This window comes from Coregonus lavaretus, assembly GCF_964263955.1.
Source record: "Coregonus lavaretus genome assembly, chromosome: 14".
NCBI lineage: Eukaryota > Metazoa > Chordata > Actinopteri > Salmoniformes > Salmonidae > Coregonus > Coregonus lavaretus.
The window spans coordinates 50935754-50957677 of record NC_140001.1 but is presented as its reverse complement, the minus strand read 5'-3'; positions in this window follow the sequence as shown (position 1 = coordinate 50957677).

Genomic DNA, 21924 nt, shown 5'->3' with positions numbered 1-21924 from the left:
AACATGTTTTGAATTTTCAAACGGACAATCTGACAGCTCAGTTGCAGTCACCAACGCTCTGGATAATATAACAGCCTAACCAGCTCTGCTAGGGCGAGTAATGTTCAGTGAGCTGTTCTGGAAGTAGCTAGCAAGTTAGCTTGGGTGCTTGACTTATGGTGTTATTACAGAACGCTCGGATCAACCCTTAAAGAGATTAGTGGGGCTAAAGCTTAAGAGGGTGTGAACGATGCTGAATGGGTGTAGACAAAGAAGGGCTCTGGTAGTAGTACCAAAAGATTCAAAGGCCATTTCCTCAAAAGTGAGTTTACAAGTTGATCAACTTTCAAAGCAAAATTACTTTCCCATTGTTCCTCAACTGTAGTGTATGATGTACCATTTTGTAGCTCTGAGTCTCTACTTTTATCCAATGTAAAAAACACAATTTCAAATGTTGCTACATAAGACCAATTTTAGCTGGTGGGTCACATATTAGATTGTGTAGAAATGCACGATATGTGCTTTAGATGCCCCCAAAAATGGGAGGACCCCCAGACCCCCTGTAAAGTAATGACCCCCTCTGCAAATAGCACTGCTGGGTGATTTAAAAAGTAATAGTCAATCGATCAATAAAATAATAATACTCTTAGCAACATCTTATTTATTTATAATATGTAGAATCTTTGAGAATAGAAAGGTTCAGAACTTTTCTGAAACATTACAGCACAGTTGAGAAATATATGGTATAGAAATCAAAACTGGATGGTGTTCAGAGATAGATGGGAGGGGTTGAGTGGAGCGGAAGGATGGGACTAAAAACAAACAAAAGATAACTATTGTAAAATATACTGTGTCCGTAAAATGTATAAGCTGGAAGTAGAAGCCTAAGTGTAGTTGTCCATTAGCTTATTCCAATTAGGGGAAGGATGGTAGGGTTAGGGGAAAATAATAAAGGAAAATATACAGTGAGGGAAAAAAGTATTTGATCCCCTGCTGATTTTGTACGTTTGCCCACTGACAAAGAAATGATCAGTCTATAATTTTAATGGTAGGTTTATTTGAATAGTGAGAGACAGATTAACAACAAAAAAATACAGAAAAACACGTCAAAAATGTTATAAGTTGATTTGCATTTTAATGAGGGAAATAAGTATTTGACCCCCTCTCAATCAGAAAGATTTCTGGCTCCCAGGTGTCTTTTATACAGGTAACGAGCTGAGATTAGGAGCACACTCTTAAAGGGAGTGCTCCTAATCTCAGTTTGTTACCTGTATAAAATACACCTGTCCACAGAAGCAATAAATCAATCAGATTTCAAACTCTCCACCATGGCCAAGACCAAAGAGCTCTCCAAGGATGTCAGGGACAAGATTGTAGACCTACACAAGGCTGGAATGGGCTATAAGACCATCGCCAAGGAGCTTGGTGAGAAGGTGACAACAGTTGGTGCGATTATTCGCAAATGGAAGAAACACAAAATAACTGTCAATCTCCCTCTGCCCGGGGCTCCATGCAAGATCTCACCTCATGGAGTTGCAATGATCATGACAACGGTGAAGAATCAGCCCAGAACTACACGGGAGGATCTTGTTAATGATCTCAAGGCAGCTGGGACCATAGTCACCAAGAAAACAATTGGTAACACACTACTGCTCCCCCTTCTCAAGAAAGCACATATACATGCCCGTCCGAAGTTTGCCAATGAACATCTGAATGATTCAGAGGAGAACTGGGTGAAAATGTTGTGGTCAGATGAGACCAAAATGGAGCTCTTTGGCATCAACTCAACTCGCCGTATTTGGAGGAGGAGCAATGCTGCCTATAACCCCAAGAACACCATCCCCACCGTCAAACATGGAGGTGGAAATATTATGCTTTGGGGGGGATTTTCTGCTAAGGGGACAGGACAACTTCACCGCATCAAAGGGACGATTGACGGGGCCATGTACCGTCAAATCTTGGGTGAGAACCTCCTTCCCTCAGCCAGGGCATTGAAAATGGGTCGTGGATGGGTATTCCAGCATGACAATGACCCAAAACACACGGCCAAGGCAACAAAGGAGTGGCTCAAGAAGAAGCACATTAAGGTCCTGGAGTGGCCTAGCCAGTCCCAGACCTTAATCCCATAGAAAATCTGTGGAGGGAGCTGAAGGTTCGAGTTGACTTGGAGAAGATCTGCAAAGAGGAGTGGGACAGAATTCCTCCTGAGATGTGTGCAAACCTGGTGGCCAACTACAAGAAACGTCTGACCTCTGTGATTGTCAACAAGGGTTTTGCCACCAAGTACTAAGTCATGTTTTGCAGAGGGGTCAAATACTTATTTCCCTCATTAAAATGCAAATCAATTTATAACATTTTTGACATGCGTTTTTCTGGATTCTTTGTTGTTATTCTGTCTCTCACTGTTCAAATAAACCTACCATTAAAATTATAGACTGATCATGTCTTTGTCAGTGGGCAAACGTACAAAATCAGCAGGGGATCAAATACTTTTTTCCCTCACTGTAGTTATGTCTCTCCTCATTTTGTTTTACCTCCTCCATCCTTCCTTGCGTCCACTGTCTCACTGATAACACACACCCTGTCTTACTTTGACGATAACGTGCATGTTCCTGTTTCAACTCATACTTTTCAATTAGATAAGGGGGAACCTTGACAGGAAAACACAACCTTCTCTGAAGGTGTTATGATAAAGATCAATGTTAAGATTGCACAAGTGAACAAATTAACAAAGCTGTGTACACAATAGTAACATGGACAGCACTTTCATACAGATGCAGTATGCATTGCATTTACCTGTCACTGCATTAGATTGATAATTTTCGCATTCCAATTTCTCATTTAGGCATAGCATTTTTCATTTTCACAATTAAATTGACCATGTAAGCATCGCATTTTAGAATAGCAACTGATAACCCTCCATAAAACTGTGTCATGCTATGCCATGACACACGCACACAAAAAGACTGCATCTGTACAAATAAACTTTAATTTTCCTATTTTTCACTTCATTTGTCAAGGGTTTTGTCTCATTAGGGCTTGTATTCTACCCCATCTTTCTCTTCTTCTGCTTACTCCTCCTCTCCTCTTCTCTTCCTCATCCACATCCCTCTTCTTTGAACAGTGACCATGGCTTTACCTCTCAAACTCTCTTGCTCCAGCAGCTTTGGTCCAAAACCTTGATATGAAAAAACCACAACATTGTAGACAGAAAAACAGCACACAGTAAAATGGAATACTCATGGAGGTTGTCGGAGAATGTATTCGGTTCACGAAACCAAACTAGGCTCCATAATCCCCACGTTACCTGAGCAGCGAACGAGACAAGAGAAGCCATTCGGAGAGAGCCCTCTATAACGGTGAGGATTACCTCGGGTTGCCAGGCGTGAAACCTAAAATCCTTGCTGTGGTCATAGCTAACTCAGAGCTGTGTTGAGTTCACACTTCGTAACCATTTTAAATCCTGACATGCAGGCCACCTTCTCACACCTGCTCCCAGAGAGCACGCACTTACAAGCATGCATGCACACACACACACACACACACACACACACACACACACACACACACACACTCAATCATGTCTGATTACAGCCTTCGTGTGTGGGTGTTGTCCTCTGTAATGGAGTGGGCTGGCTCATACCGTAGGTGGAACTGTTGTTAAACCACCTTGCTGACACACATCCAACCAGATTTTCGAGGGTGAGTCAGTCAGATTGAGCCCCGAATGTGGGCAAATCCTAGAAATGCCTCTCACCTCACTGACTCTCAAAAATCTGGTTGGATAGGTGTCAACCAGGTGGTTTCAAACAGTTATACCTATGAGCCAGCCCACTCCATTACAGTCCACTCCATTAATACACCAAAAATTGCTTGGCTACTCTTACAGCCCAACTCCTTGTCTTGTATGCAACCAAAATTAAACAAAGAGGGTAGACAGATTTAACAGTAGCCTATGACATCCATCTGAAGGCTTCTTTTCCTTTTTGCCCATTTGAACCAGAATAGAAGAAGCCAGACCATCAGCCATGCCTTGTTATTTGCGCCAAAAAACAATGTTGAACCACATAATCACACACTGTCTTGGCTGAATTTGAATCTGCTCCCCAAAACATACACACATGAAATGTCATAAGCTTGTCAAGGAGACAGCAGTCAAAGCGGTTGAACCAGGGTAAGATTTCAAGTTTTTGAAATTTAATGTGTGAGTTTTGGGGCGCATATTCGAATTCAAGCACTAAATTGGTGGGCTTTCACTGCAGGCTCAACATTCAGGTGAATTATCCAACTGCAAGTTACTAGCCTGGACTGGGAAAAATATTGTCTTTACTAGCCATCAGCACTAACTCACCCAATAATAAATAGTGAATATGTGCACTCACCGGGGATGGCCGACACGCTCCCCTTCAAAACCATACTTGATAGGCTACTCCGGTTGTAAAAAGGTGCTGTTTGCTCAATATAGGGAGTTGAGAAATAATTTAGGTAGCTATGGAAAGATGAGATTCTCCCCTTTCAGTAGGCCTAGTCAATTGCTTGCCAAACTGTTTTCCAGCTATTGTATTTTGGAATGTTGCAAAAGGTCTATTTTAACTGCTGCCAGCTTCAACTCAACAATCAGCTGTTTACAAAAGTTAAGTGCTCCGCCCTTCTGAATGTGCTTGTGATAAAAAAAATAAGCTAATGATCTTCTATGGATAACTATGCTCTACTATTTTGAATGGTTATATTTATCTCTGTAAATGAATGTAATGCATATCAAGATGGTGATTGAGATGAAAGTGAATATGTTTTTGGGACTGAAGCCCTGAAAGCCCGGGTCTAACGACGCCTATGGGTCAGAGAGAGTGCAGCAGAGTTTTGGGCTCAATAGTCTAAATTAGCTTCCGCTCTTGTCCTTTCACTGCACTGATCTAAAGCAAAATGGCGGACACCTACTGAGAATTTACCTTTCACCTGTCACTTCATGTTAGCTCAGATTACAGGAGAGGAGACAGGGAGGGCAGGCCACTTTAGACTTGAAAATCGCAACGCATCATCAGTTGGACCTCTACCTCTTTCAGCCTGGTTCTCCCTCCCACTCTGACTGAACCATTAATCTCCTGTTGTGGCTGTAATGAGCGGCCCCTCCCCGTTTGGACCAGCCCGACAGAGAGAGATGGTCTGAGAGCCTTATATGGTACACCATCTATGCACACAAGGACAATGATTTAGCACACTGCATAAAATTATTGATTACATTCAAACACACATGGTAACAATCATGCTTTATGTATTTTCAATATTTTATTGGGATAAAACTTAAAGCCAACAATGATTGCAGTATTCTGATAATATAGGCTGCACAGACACTGAGGTTAGTGCAAGAGAACTGTTGAAATATCAATTGATTGTCACTTCTGATGAGAGTAGGCCTACTGGGTAGCTGTGAACTTTCCAGCGGTAGACAGCAGTTCCTTCCTGTGACCAGCAGATGGCAGTATTTACCAATCTATTCACATTCCCAATGTTGAGGAGCTGGTCCAGCGGTATATCAAAACATACCCGTCAGCATGTATAGATAGATTTGTTGCACAATACATAGCTCAATTGAAACATGCACATGAATAGAAAAGAAACACCACCACCTGCAGAGCCTCATCAGATAACACACACAATCTTGTAAAGAATGTAACATGGTAATAACTCAGTGATCATGTGTACACAAATAGATATACTGAAAGTGATTCATATATTTATATAAAAAAGTACCATGTGAGTTTTCACAGACACACAGGCCTAAATATATCAACATCTATACAGACAAACCAGGTCAGATAACTCAATATTCTGATTTTAGTGTTTTCTCTGTCCAAAAGAGTAACAGCTACTGATGTCTGTAACCTTCACAGATCTTTGATTTAGTGCACACTCAAGACACAGACACACAAACAGACACACAAACACACTTGTCCTGAAGAACACACAGAATAATTCTCTCTCTCACTCTCTCACACCTCTCTCTCCTCTCACGCTCTTCCCTCTTTTGTTGAGAGAAGAAATGTATGCCTCACAGACACACCACTACTATTTGGTTGTTACAAAGACACAAACAATCTCTTTAAAACAATAGTCCATCTGTAGATGATCTACAACTATCTGCAGACTATCAGTAACATTTCAACTAAATATATACTGACCCTAACGTTAAGCCTTATCCTAACCCTAAACTTAACCCTTTCCCTAACCCTTATTCTAAACCTAACCCTAACCATAACCTTAGCTAGCAGCATGTACAGATGGACTGTCCAAATAAAGTGTGACTGATATATTTATTTATCAGAAGCTGCATTCACACATTTTGTGTTTTGGTTTGGAATGCATGACACCCTCTTTCCTATTTGTAGAGAACAGAAACTATTTGAGGTTTGCCTAGTTGATTGCCACCAAGTCCCAATCCATGCATCGACAGGGCTAATAATGAATGTTGATAAACTACAAAGACCTGTTTAATCATGACAGATCACTCTGCACTGGTAGAAAATGTCAGAGGAGCCAACACAGCTGCTCAGAGAGAAATCCAATATTGACTGTCTGAAGTAATGTGCTGCATATTCCCTACTCTGTCTCTGGAGCTATAGTGTATTCATGCATCACACATTAATGAAGATAATTTGATTAAAATGACTTGTTATTCGAATAGGATCAGAGGTCTGGGCCCGTATTCATAAAGTGTCTCATAGTAGGAGTGCCGATTTTAGAATAAGTTCCCCCTTCTTATTCATTACAATTTAAAAGACACAACTGATCCTAGATTGTCATTCCTACTCTGTGACACTTTGGGCCTGACTCAAATCTATTTGTTTTCTATGTGTTTGTTGCTGGTGTTCAGAGTTAGGGCTTTGCAGGTGTGGCTCCCTTGCGCTCACTGAATACATTTAATTAAATCACTGAAAACCCTCCCACTTGCTGGCCAACATATTTTATCGTGGGGTCATTCAATAGGGTTTTCTATACATTTATCAAAAACCCTTTAAATTAGGTGTACCTTTAATTTGAATCCAGTCGTCATGAACCGTGCACCAGGGTCCACTATTCACAACAACAACAAAGAATATAGGCATATGTAGCTATTACACACCCAAATTAAGTAGATTTTCTTCAAATAAACGTGTTTTGAAACTGTACATATGTATATCTAATAAGATTAACATTAATCTGTCTGATTTACCATTAATTAGATTCAGTTAGTTTGAGAGAAAGCAAATTGATTTATTTGAACGCACAAGACCATCCACTACGCATGCCGGAGTGACACAACCACGTTCGCGGGAGACTCATATGAACGATTTCAGTGCCAACAGAAATTGTATTTAAATTCCATAATTTTGCACACATTTTTCATGATTTGAAACTGAATTGAATGAATATAGCATTCAGTTTTAAAATCCTATTTTAATGTAATTGAATATTCAAATTCAATATATTTATATATTCAGTTTCAATATGGTATATATTGCATTCATTGTCTGTCTATCAAATTTACAAACAATGATTTCAAGTTGACCAAAGTTTCAAACAGTATATTCAACTTCTCAAATGCATTCAGATTCAGTTCTCTAAATTCAGATTCAAATCCAGAGACAACGTCCTGGTACTTTGCCAGCCAGGAAATTTAGAGGAGCACAGATTAAATCAAATGCTTTCTGTGCTAAACAGAAGCTTCAGGCGGTTTCTGAAGCCAATGTGGCATGTTGAATTTATTTTCTTCCTATGAGTTTGGATATAGTGTTTGAACCGTTTTAGCTTTAAGCTATTATGACCCCATTCCTGCAAGGTTAAACTTTGAAACATGGACGTGCCTTCTGTTCCCCTCTATGATGATCACAGGCCATGCAGGACACTTTAGAAGGGAGTGTCACAAAAAACGCAATCAGTCCTACTGCACAACAACAATACTTTTTGTGGCAAACAGAAGCAGACAGATCTGTGTACCCCATTTAATGAGAGTCCAACAGAGGTGGTTTGGTGATGAGCAACCTTGCCTGAGACCTGAAGACGTGTTAGTTTGACTGATGAGGTTCTAACCCAGGTCCTCCTGTGCATCAGACAATACATATCTTCAGGTCTCAGACAAGTTACTCATCACGCGAGCGTGGTCACCGAACCACCCTCATGAAAAGGTACTACTGAATTACTACTCATCATTACTACACAATATCTACACAGATTTAGTGATTTATGTAGTCATTTAAGTAGTAATGAGTGATAAATTGGGACTTTTCACTACTTGTGAACACTACATATTGTATTTCCAACTCAAACAACTACATAATTCTTCCTAAATGACTACTGTGTAACTACTGAGCTTTTGGGTATGTACTACTTAAAACCTAAACAATCCTAAACGTTCTCTATTGAATTACTACACAATGCCTACACATTACTGCTGCATGCCTTCTCAATCCCTATTGAATCAGTACTGCCATCTGTGTAGTGTTGTGTCCAATATTCCCTCACAATTGTTTGGGCACTGAGCAAATTTCAGGTCTGCTGAGCAAACTAGAAAGTTGTGAACATTCTGTGCAACTTCTAGCACATGTTCATTGTGAACACTGAGGCTGTACCCCCTTTAAGTTACAGTTTTAACAGTGGCCATGTGTGCTACTGTGGCTATTTGATCATAATGTAGGCCTTCCAGAATGGCCTTCCATCAGAAACAATGGAGAAAATGCATCCCATAAACTTTTAACATGGAAATAGCTGTTCTATCATTCAGCCTACAGTACCAGACAATGTGTGGTGTTCAATGTAGGCCTACATTCCATGAGACTTTTGAAAAAAACATGCAGGGCTTAACATTAGGAGGTGACTGATTTTGTTTTCTGTTGTTTGATGCAAGAAACCACTTTATAAAATAAAATACATTATTATTCCCATACCATTATTACAGAGAATCAGACAAATGATGCTACCCTCTGCCTATTGGATGCTTAGCTTATTCAAGGGTCTCAAAATACAGCACTGCCCCTTTAAGACAAAAAAAAGCTCTTTACCTGACTCACTTTTCAAAGATGTCTAGAAATGTACACGTTTTGTGCTTATGGGTCGTTTTCCAGTACATATATTATGAAATGATAAGGGCAAAACAGAATAATAAAGATTGACACTTTGTAATCCAGATGCATGCCTGGATAGTAACTATAATCAACACACTATGTAATCATCTTTTAACGTATGTATGTATATTATTTTTTGGGAAAGTATTCTAGTCACGCCACCAATATAACTGTGTTAACAGTCAAAGGGGGAATTACCGGTCCCCTGGGGCCTTTTGGTAAATATGCAAATTGTATTAAGAATATGAGCAGTAGTAATTAGTGTGTTATGGGTTAGATTGAATGTTTTATGTACAAATGTATTTGTGGCCGGAGACAAAGTACAAATGGGGCCTGTCTCTGAAACTAGTGGACTGTGGCAGGCTGCAAGAATGTGCACTTCCTAATCTCAAGGCTTCTCCTGACTGATAAGAAGACATGTTACAGTAGCATACTGTGTCTCACTAAACAATGTTCTTAAGGTGGAGAGGCCCGTACCAGGTGTTGCTGACTACCTCAATGGCAATGGCGGTGAAAGACGTTAATCAAAGGGGAGGGAAAACCCCGCCTAGAGAGATAACACTTGGACCTTGGAAGCAAACAGTGGCATGGCACTGAAATATATTAATCATGTATATACAGAGGAGTGACTATGTTTGTTGTGTAAGAATCAAACTGTATAAAAGGAGAGCTCCAAGTCAGGATGGGCAGTTGCTCCATGGACCAGCTCGGCTTGTTAATTTGTAATAAAGTCTATACTGAATTCACAGGCCCCGGTGTCTGAGAGATAGTATTGAACAAATATTTCTACCACATGCTCTTGTAGGAAGCAATCACTCCCCTATTGCTTACTACACATTATCTATAACTGGGCTAATAACTCACTAACTAGCAAAGGATATGAACAAAATGTGCACACGTGGCTACATGCTGCTCTTGCTTTGATCTCTAAACAAGTCCATCTACTCACGACCACAGCTGTTAACACAGTCCAGTTCAAAGTAAATGGCACATATCCATATAAGGCAATGGTCTATTTGAATATATGCCTACTGCAGCTCTGATTGGTTATGCTGCTGTGGTCTGTGTAGAATCCTACTCCAATGCGTTCTGCCAACAACAAACTCTTGCATAGTTTGTTTTGTGTCGGTATGTTGCATTGAAAGTGGCTACTATTGTTTTGATTCAATCACAATTGTCACAGTAAAGGGAAACGTTGATAGTGTTAACTATCAGGCAAAACTCTACAAAGTTGAGTGAAGTTCAATCTCATGCTTCTCTCCATGGGTTTAGAATTTTTTTTAAAAGTACTTTTACCCCTTTTTATTTTGTGATATCCAATTCGTAGTTAGACTTGTCCCATCGCTCTAACTCCCCTACGGACTCATGAGAGGCGAAGGTCGAGAGCCATGCGTCCTCCGAAACATAACCCTTACAGCGATTTTATTTTATTATATTATTGAAGGTCTCCAAGAACACAGTGGCCTCCATCATTCTTAAATGGAAGAAGTTTGGAACCACCAAGACTCTTCCTAGAGCTGGCCGCCCGGCCAAACTGAGCAATTGGGGGAGAAGGGCCTTGGTCGGGGAGGTGACCAAGAACCTGATGGTCACTCTGACAGAGCTCCAGAGTTTCTCTGTGGAGATGGGAAAACCTTCCAGAAGGACAACCATCTCTGCAGCACTCCACCAATCAGGCCTTTATGGTAGAGTGGCCAGACGGACGCTACTCCTTAGTGAAAGGCACGACAGCCCACTTGGAGTTTGCCAAAAGGCACCTAAAGGACTCTCAGACCATGAGAAACAAGATTCTCTGGTCTGATGAAACCAAGATTGAACTCTTTGGCCTGAATGCCAAGCGTTACGTCTGGAGGAAACCTGGCACCATCCCTACGGTGAAGCATGGTGGTGGCAGCATCATGCTGTGGGGATGTTTTTCAACGGCAGGGACTGGGAGACTAGTCAGGATCGAGGGAAAGATTAACAAAGCAAAGTACGGAGAGATCCATGAGGAAAACCAGCTCCAGAGCGCTCAGGACCTAAGACTGGGCCGAAGGTTAATCTTCCAACAGGACAACGACCCTAAGCACACATCCAAGAGAACACATGAGTGGCTTCGGGACAAGTCTCTGAATGTCCTTGAGTGGCTCAGCCAAAGCCCGGACTTGAACCTGATCAAACATCTTTGGAGAGACCTGAATGTAGCTGTGCAGCAACGCTCCCCATCCAACCTGACAGAGCTTGAGAGGATCTGCAGAGTAGAATGGGAGAAACTCCCCAACTACAGGTGTGCCAAGCTTGTAGCGTCATACCCAAGAAGATTTGAGGCTGTAATTGCTGCCAAAGGTGCTACAACAAAGCACTGAGTAAAGACTCTGAATACTTATGTAAATGTAATATTTCAGTTGTTTCATTTTAATGCATTTGCAAAAATGTCTTACAAAACTGTTTTTGCTTTGTCATTATGAGGTATTGTGTGTAGATTGATGAGGGGAAATAAACAATTTAATACAATTTAGAATAAGGCATAACATAACAAAATGTGGAAAAAGTCAAGGGTCTGAATACTGTATATATACACTACCAGAAATCTACTCGTTCAAGGGTTTTTCTTTATTTTTTACTATTTTTTACATTGTAGAATAATAGTGAAGACATCAAAACTATTAAATAACTCTCATGGAATCATGTAGTAACCAAAAAAGTGTTACAAAAATTCTAATATATTTTATATTTGTAGCCACCCTTTGCCTTGATGACAGCTTAGCACACTCTTGGCATTCTGTCAAGACACTGAGTTTGAAGGTAGGTCTTGAAATACATCCACAGGGACACCTCCAATTGACTCAAATTATGTCAATTAGCCTATCAGAAGCTTCTAAAGCCATGGCATCATTTTCTGGAATTTTCCAACCTGTTTAAAGGGACAGTCAACTTAGTGTATGTAAACTTCTGACCCACTGGAATTGTGATACAATTCATTATAAGTGAAATCATCTGTCTGTTAACAATTGTTGGAAAAATTACTTGTGTCATGCACAATGTAGATGTCCTGACCGACTTGCCAAAACTATAGTTTGTTAACAATAAATTTGTGGAGTGGTTGAAAAATGAGTTTTAATGACTCCAACCTAAGTGTATGTAAACTTCCGACTTCAACTGTATACAGCAATAGTTGAATAGAATGGCATTGACTAGAATATGTTATATATATATGAAATGAATAAAACAGTATGTAAACATTATTAAAGTAACCAGTGTTCCATTATTAAAGTGACCAGTGATGCCATGTCTATGTACATAGGGCAGCAGCCTCTAAGGTGCAGGGTTGAGTAACCGAGTGGCAGCCGACTAGCGACATCGACTAAGTTCAGGTCAGGGTCCTGGTTGGATGGATATTTAACAGTCTGATGGCCGTGAGATAGAAGCTGTTTTTCAGTGTCTCGGTCCCAGCTTTGATGCAGCTGTACTGACCTCGCCGTCTGCTGAACAGGCCGTGGCTCGGGTGGTTGATGTCCTTGATGATCTTTTTGTCCTTCCTGTGACATCGGGTGCTGTAGGTGTCCTGGAGGTCAAGCAGTGTGTCCCCGTTGATGCGTTGGGCAGAACGCACCACCCTCTGGAGAGCCCTGCGTTAGTTGTCAGTGCAGTTGCCGTACCAGGCGGTGATACAGCCTGACAGGATGCTCTCAATGGTGCATCTATAGAAGTTTGTGAGGGGCCAAGCCAAATTTCTTCAGTTTCCTCAGGTTGAAGAGGCGCTGTTGCGCCTTTTTCACCACCTTGTCTGTGTGGATGGACCATTTCAGATAGTCAGTGATGTGTATGCCTAGGTACTTGAAGCTTTTCACGTTCTCCACTGCAGCCCCATTCAGACCCAGGGCCCCGAGCATAATGATGAGCTTGGAGGGTACTATGGTGTTAAAGGCTGAGATGTAGTCAATGAACAGCATTCTTACATAGGTATTCCTCTTGTCCAGATGGGATAGGGCAGTGTGCAGCGCGAGGGTGATTGCATCGTCTGTGGATCTATTGGGGCGGTACGCAAATTGAAGTGGGTCTAGGGTGGCAGGTAAGGTGGAGGTGATATTATCCTTAACTAGCCACTTCATGATGACAGAAGTGAGTGCTACAGGGTGATAGCATTTACTTAAATTACCTTTGCTTTCTTCGGTACAGGAACAATGGTGGACATCTTGAAGCAAGAGGGGACAGCAGACTGGGATAGGGAGAGATTGAATATGTCCGTGAACAATCCAGCCAGCTGGTCTGCACATGCTCTGAGGACACGGCTAGGGATGCCATCTGGGCCGGCAGCTTTGCGAGGTTTAACACGCTTAAATGCCTTACTCACTTCGGCTACGGAGAACGATAGGCCACAGTCCTCAGGAGCGGCCCGCATCGGTGGCACTGTGTTATCCTCAAAGATAGCAAAGAAGGTGTTTAGCTTGTCCGGAAACAAGACATCGGCTGGTTTTCCTTTTGTAATCCGTGATTGTCTGGAGTCCCTGCCACATACGTCTCGTATCTGAGCCGTTGAATTGTGACTCCACTTTGTCTCTGTACTGACGTTTTGCCTGTTTGATTGCCTTATGGAGAGCATAACTGCACTGTTTTATTCAACCGTATTCCCAGTAACCTTGCTGTGGTTAAATGCAGTGGTTCGCCCTTTCAGTTTTGCGCGAATGCTGCCATCTATCCATGGTTTTTGTTTGGGTAGGTTTCAATAGTCATAATGGGAAACTGATTAACTCAGTCACTGTGTCATTGTATACATCAATGTTATTCTCAGAGGCAACCCAGAAAATATCTCAATCCGCATGATCAAAACAATCTTGAAGCATGGATTCCGATTGGTCAGACCAATCTTCCTGTTTGAGTTTCTATAGGAAAGGAGGAGTAGAATGGAGTCGTGATTTGATTTGCCGGGGAGGGCCCTGTAGCCATCCCGGAAGGGAGAGTAGGAGAGTAACAATGGTCGAAGAGTTTTTGAAGCGCGAGTACTACAGGCAATGTGTTGATAGAATTTCAGTAGCGTTTTCCTCATAATTGCTTTGTTAAAGTCCCAAGCTACAATAAATGCGGCCTCAGGATATGTGGTTTCCAGTTTGCACAAAGACTAGTGTAGTTCCTTGAGGGCCGCCATGGTATCAGCTTAATGGGGAATGTAGAAGGGTATGACTATAACCGAAGAGAATTATCTTGGGAGGTAATTCGTTCGGCATTTGATTGTGAGGTTTTTTAGGTCAGGTGAACAAAAGGACTTGAGTTCCTGTACATTATCACAATCACACCATGAGTAGTTAAGCATGAAACACAAACCACCGCCTTTCTTCTTCACGGAGAGTGCTTTATTCTTGTCTGCGTGATGTTCTGAGAACCAGCTGGCTGTATGGATGAGGACAGTATATCCAGAGAGAGCCATGATTCCGTGAAACAGAGTATGTTACAGTCCCTGATGTCTCTCTGGAAAGAGATCCTCGCCCTGAGCTCATCTACTTTATTGTCCAGGGACTTAACATTAGCGAGTAATATACCCAGAAGCGGTGGATGGTGTGCACGCCTCCTGAGTTGGACTTAGAAAACCACTCCAAATACCTCTTCTCCGCCGGCGGCATCTTGGAGCAGCCTCTGGGATAAGTTCAATTGCATTGGGTGGTACAAACAAAGGATCCAATTCAGGAAAGTTGTATTTCTGGTTGGAATGCTGGTGAGTTACCACCACTCTGATGTCCAAAAGTTATTTCCGGCTTAATATAATAACATAAAAAACTTTCTGGGCTAAGAATGTAAGAAATTACACACACAAAAAAAATACTACAAAGTTGCTTAGTGTCCCGGATTCTGCCGAGGCTGCTCCTCCTCCTTGCTCGGGCAGGCTTCGGCGTTCGTCGTCCCCGGAGTACTAGCTACCACCGTTAGATGTTTCGTTGTTTGATTGGTTTGGTCTGTCTGTTGCACCTGTGTCCGTTTGTGTCTGATTATGTGTCCTATAAATGTCCTGCTTTGTGTTTGTTAGTTTGTGTGTTATTTTCCGCCTGTCAGTTGGTGTCGCTTGTGCTGTACTCTGGACTTTGTGTATAGTGACGCACTATATTTGCGTTGTCACTCGCCTCCTTGTTGTTGAGGTCCTTTGTTTTGTATTGTTATACAGTTAGTAAAGTCTTGTTTGACTCAGCCTATGCGTCCTGCGTCTGACTCCTCAACCGCATCCACATCAACGCTGACAGAATAACACACCCGCTATGGAGTCAGCAGGAGCAGCGGCGGCACCCAAGTCGCTGGAGGAACGGATCAGCGATCAAGACACCATGATCCGGCAACTTGGGGCCGCCATGAACGAGGTGTCCAACACTCTGCGCCGTTTGGTCACTGGAGAGGTGCCCACACCTTCGCACACCTTACCATCACCATCGGCCAGTCCTCCTCTCCCAGCACCGGAAGTCAGTGGCATTCGGCTCTCGCTCCCGAGGGCATATGATGGTACCGCAGCCGGGTGTCAGGGGTTCCTCCTGCAGGTGGAACTCTACCTGGCCACCATACACCCGGCGCCCTCGGGATACGAGAGCATCTCCGCCCTCATCTCCTGTCTATCCGGCAAGGCGTTGGAGTGGGCCAACGCCGAATGGAGGGGAATAGACGCCGCCACCATCACCTACGCGGAGTTCTCCCGCCGCTTCAGGGCTGTGTTCGATCATCCACCTGAGGGGAAGGCGGCGGGGGAGCGTCTGTTCCACCTCCGACAGGGGAAGAGGAGTGCACAGGAGTTCGCCCTGGAGTTCCGGACTTTAGCGGTGGATGCGGGGTGGAATGAGAGGGCCCTCATCGACCATTATCGGTGCAGCCTACGAGAGGACATTCGTCGTGAGCTGGCCTGCAGGGACACCAACCTATCCTTCGACCAGTTGGTGGACATTTCCATCCGTCTCGACACCCTGCTGGCTACCAGCGGACGTCCCGAATGGGGGTCGTCCATTCCACCCTCCAGCACCTCCGAGCCGATTCCCATGGAGCTCGGGGGTGCTGGCGCTAGAGAGAGGAGGAGAGTGAACCCGAGGGGGGCCGTCCCCTGCACCAACTGTGGCCGTGGAGGGCACACTGCGGCTAGGTGCTGGGGAGGGTCTCCTGGGAGAGGGGACAACAGGTCACGCACTGGGGAGTCATTTCAGGTGAGTAGGCACCCCACTTACCCAGAGCTCTCTGTTGGTCACCTGTGTATACCTGTGAGATTTCCACAGGTGGCACCTCATTCCCAGCATAAGGCGCTAGTAGATTCAGGCGCAGCTGGGAATTTTGGTGATCGTGAATTTTGTTTTAGATTAGGAATTCCTCTTCGGCCGGTGGAAGCCCCCTTCCCTGTTCATGCTCTAGACAGCCGGCCGCTGGGGTCGGGGTTGATTAGAGAAGTCACAGCACCACTTAAGATGACTACGCAGGGGGGTCATGAGGAGATCATTCAGTTTTATCTGATCGACTCTCCTGCGTATCCCGTGGTGCTGGGGCTTCCCTGGTTAAGCGCCCATGATCCTACCATTGCGTGGCAACAGAGGGCTCTTATGGAGTGGTCTGCCCAGTGTGTAGGGAGATGTCTAGGTGTTTCCTTAGGGGCGACCTCGGTGGAGAGTCCGAACCAAGTGCCCGCAATGCGCATTCCCCCTGAATATGAGGATTTAGCACTTGTGTTCAGCAAGAATAGGGCAACACGGCTGCCACCTCATAGACAGGGGGATTGTGCGATAGATCTCCAAACAGGAGCGGCACTTCCGCGGAGCCGTGTGTATCCCCTGTCTCAAGAGGAGACAGCGGCTATGGAGACTTACATAGCCGAGTCCTTGGAACAGGGATACATACGGTCCTCCACTTCCCCGGTTTCCTCGTGTTTCTTCTTTGTGAAGAAGAAGGACGGGGGTTTGCGCCCGTGTATTGATTACCGTAGTCTCAATCAGATCACGGTTAAGTACAGTTATCCTCTTCCTCTGATTGCGACTATGACTGAGTCATTACGCGGAGCTCGGTTCTTCACAAAGTTGGATCTCAGGAGCGCGTACAATCTGGTGCGCATTAGGGAGGGGGATGAATGGAAAACAGCATTGAGCACCACCTCGGGTCATTACGAGTATCTCGTCATGCCATACGGGTTAATGAATGCTCCTTCAGTCTTCCAATCCTTTGTGGACGAGATTTTCCGGGACATGCATGGGCAGGGTGTGGTAGTATACATCGACGACATCCTAGTGTACTCTTCTACACGAGCCGAGCATGTAGCCTTGGTGCGCCGAGTGTTGAGGAGGCTGTTGGAGCATGACTTGTATGTCAAGGCAGAGAAATGCTTGTTTTTCCAGGAGTCCATCTCCTTTTTGGGTTATCGATTGTCCGCGTCTGGTGTGAAGATAGAGGTTGACCGTGTGTCGGCCGTGCGTAATTGGCAAACTCCAACCACTGTAAAGGAGGTGCAGCAGTTTTTGGGTTTTGCTAATTACTACCGGAGGTTTATCCGGGGCTTTGGACAGGTGGCAGCTCCCATTACGTCCCTGCTGAAGGGGGTCCCGGTGCGTTTGCAGTGGTCAGCTGAAGCGGACAGGGCATTTGTTAAACTGAAGAACCTGTTCACTTCGGCTCCGGTGCTGGCGCATCCGGACCCCGCTTTACCATTCCAAGTTGAGGTAGACGCGTCAGAGGCCGGTATTGGGGCAGTTCTGTCGCAACGGTCCGGCACGCCACCTAAACTCCGCCCCTGTGCGTTCTATTCTAAGAAGCTCAGCCCGGCGGAGCGTAATTATGACGTAGGGGACATGGAGCTGTTAGCCGTGGTTCAGGCCCTAAAGGTGTGGAGGCATTGGCTTGAGGGGGCTCAACACCCTTTCCTCATTCTGACTGACCACCGTAACCTGGAGTACATCCGGGCAGCTAGGAGATTAAACCCTCGTCAGGCTAGGTGGAACATGTTCCTGACCCGGTTTGTTTTTAAGATCACATACATCCCACGGTCCCAGAACGGTAAGGCAGACGCCCTGTCCCGGCGGTATGACACAGAGGAGAGGTCCATTGAGCCTACTCCCATACTGCCGGAGTCTTGTCTGGTGGCTCCGGTGGTGTGGGAGGTCGATGCGGAGATCGAGCGGGCATTGCATACCGACCCTACTCCCCCAGAGTGTCCTGTGGGGCGGACGTACGTTCCGCTCGAGGTTCGTGATCGCCTTATTTATTGGGCTCATACATCACCCTCCTCTGGACATCCAGGTATTGGCCGGACAGTGCACTGCCTTAGCGTGAAATACTGGTGGCCAACGTTAGCTGGGGATGTGAGGGTTTATGTCTCCTCCTGCTCCGTGTGCGCCCAGTGTAAGGCGCCTAGACACCTGCCCAGGGGAAAGTTACATCCCCGTTCCACAACGACCATGGTCCCACCTCTCGGTGGATTTTGTGACCGACCTTCCCCCCTCCCAGGGGAATACCACCATTTTGGTCGTTGTGGATCGGTTTTCCAAGGCCTGTCGTCTCCTCCCAATGCCGGGTCTTCCTACTGCCCTACAGACCGCTGAGGCCCTATTTACCCACGTTTTCCGGCACTATGGGGTTCCCGAGGATATAGTGTCTGACCGAGGTCCCCAGTTCACCTCCAGAGTCTGGGGGGCGTTCATGGAACGCTTGGGGGTCTCGGTGAGCCTTACCTCGGGTTACCACTCAGAGAGCAATGGGCAGGTAGAACGAGTCAACCAGGATGTGGGTAGGTTTCTGAGGTCCTATTGCCAGGGCCGGCCGGAGGAGTGGTCAAGGTATATCCCCTGGGCAGAGATGGCACAGAACTCTCTCCGCCACTCCTCCACCAATCTAACCCCTTTCCAGTGTGTGTTAGGGTATCAGCCGGTTCTGGCACCTTGGCACGAGAGCCAGATCGAGGCTCCTGCGGTGGATGAGTGGATTCGGCGCTCGGAGGAGACGTGGAACGCTGCACATGTCCATCTGCAGCGGGCCATCCGTCGACAGAAGGCGAGCGCCGATCGCCACCGCAGTGAGGGACCGGTGTACGTACCGGGAGATCGAGTCTGGCTCTCGACTCAAAACCTGCCCCTCCGCCTGCCCTGCCGGAAGCTGGGTCGGCGGTGTGTGGGGCCTTTTAAAGTCCTGAGGAGATTGAACGAGGTGTGTTACAGGTTACAACTGCCTATTGATTATAAGAATATTAACCCCTCGTTCCATGTGTCTCTTCTCAGGCCGGTGGTAGCTGGTCCACTCCAGGAAGGTGAGATAGGAGAGACCCCTCCGCTCCCACTGGACATCGAGGGAGCTCCGGCGTACACGGTCAGGACCATCTTGGACTCGAGACGTCGGATGGGGGGTCTCCAGTATCTCGTGGAGTGGGAGGGGTACGGCCCGGAGGAACGGTGCTGGGTGCCTAGGAGGGATATCCTAGATCCATCCCTCCTGACTGAGTTCCACCGTGGTCATCCCACGCGCCCGGCCCTGCGTCCTCCTGGTCGTCCCCGAGGCCGGGGTCGGCGCACGGCTGGAGCCACGCGTCAAGGTGGGGGTACTGTCACGGATTCTGCCGAGGCTGCTCCTCCTCCTTGCTCGGGCAGGCTTCGGCGTTCGTCGTCCCCGGAGTACTAGCTACCACCGTTAGATGTTTCGATGTTTGATTGGTTTGGTCTGTCTGTTGCACCTGTGTCCGTTTGTGTCTGATTATGTGTCCTATAAATGTCCTGCTTTGTGTTTGTTAGTTTGTGTGTTATTTTCCGCCTGTCAGTTGGTGTCGCTTGTGCTGTACTCTGGACTTTGTGTATAGTGACGCACTATATTTGCGTTGTCACTCGCCTCCTTGTTGTTGAGGTCCTTTGTTTTGTATTGTTATACAGTTAGTAAAGTCTTGTTTGACTCAGCCTATGCGTCCTGCGTCTGACTCCTCAACCGCATCCACATCAACGCTGACACTTAGGAGCTAGAAGCAGAGCTGCCATGTCTGTCGGCGCCATCTTTATGAAAATACAATAAAAATTGTTGACAAACACACACCTGATGTATTGAAACATTTTATGGTTCAAATAAATTATGCAAAAAAAGGTGGTAACAAGTGAGTCTGCTCAGGTGATAAAAAAAGAAGAAATGATATTACCAAAACAAGATAAATGACATAAAAAACTATGGGCAAAGACTTTGGAGCACCGTAAATGACATTACGGGCAGAAAACCAATTCATCTCCATCGTTCATATATATATATTTTTTGGTATCCTTTATTTTGACAGGGAAGATATATTCAGACCTAGGACACTTTTCCAAATGTGCCCTGTGTAATACAATATAAAAATACACATTATACACATTATACACATATACGTTAAAATACAAACCACAGTCATGGTAAGCACAAAAAAAACATCACAAATCACCCAGAAAAACAGTTACATTCCTCCACTGGGGGCCAGTATGAAAATGTATGCACTCACTAAAACGGTAAGTCGCTCTGGATAAGAGCGTCTGCTAAATGACTAAAATCTAAAACTCTAAACAAATAAGTCCCCAATCAATACTTTAAATTGCCCGAACGGCACCAGAACATCAAGAATTTTGAATTTTGTTCCAGCAAAATTAAAACTAAAAGCAGATTTACCTAGCTCGGTGGAGACCCTAGGAACCTCAAGAGTTAAGCAATCCTGTGAACGGGTTAGGCAACTCAGGTGTCTATACTTCAACAGCAAAGTTAGATAAGACAGAAGTTTATGAAGTGGGGCCTTGTAAACAAAAATGGAGTAATGTAGAGATCTACAGGTCTTTAGCGAAGTCCAGCCAGCCTTTTGATACAGGATACAGTGATGAGTATCAAAACTGTCGCCTGTAACAAAACAAAGGGCACTATGGTAAATGGCATCCAAAGGTTTAAGAGTAGTAGCAGCTGCACATTGAAAAATAGTAGAACCTTAGTCAAGAACAGATAAAAAGGTTGACTGTATAATCGCTTCCTACTGCTTAGAGAAAGACACAATCTGTTTATGTTTCTTAGCTTCTTAACCAGTTCATCTAAATGTTTTTTAAAAGTCAAATTCATATCAATCCAAATGCCTAAGTATTTAAATGCGGGAACACGTTCAATTGGAGAACCATCTAATTTGTGAACATATAATACATTTGAAACATTCTTACTAGAGTTAAAAAATAACATTAATTTTGTTTTGCCCGTATTAAGCACAAGTTTTAAATCAGCAAGGAATTCCTGCATAGCTCAGCTGGTAAAGCACGGCGCTTGTAATGCCAAGGTAGTGGGTTCGATCCCCGGGACCACCCATTCAAAAGCTTATGACAGGTCCACAAACAAAGCAGTACATTTTATTTTAGTGTCTAAAGCATTGACAAGATCATTAACAACTAAAGTGGCTGTAATAGTGCCAAAACCCTGATTGGTTTACATTCAAAATACATTTCTCAGATAAAAAAGAGCAAAGTTGTACATATACATTTGGAATATTTCCTGATAACAATGTTAAATTAAAAATGTGGGTTATTGAGCCAACAATGACGGGCACTGAACATTTCAGCAGACCAGGATCCAATTTGTCAAATCATGTGGATTTCTTGATGTCTATTGCTAGCAAAGCAACCAGGAATAATTTTTCTGTAAATAGCCCAAAAGAAAAGGTTTGACTATAATTTCTCTGATCATTCAGCAAGTTTCCCCTATCGACATCCAGTCCAATATCATTGTGAATAGGCTTAGAATTTCTTTCAAAGAGTTAGCCCGCTTAAATAAAATGATGATTAAATGCATCAATGATGGCATTTTCTTTTTTTCAGAATGAGGCCAGTGTCTGAAATAATTTGTTGTGGCAGAGAGGAGGAAGTTGAACCCTTCAAGGATTTGACAGCTTTCCAGA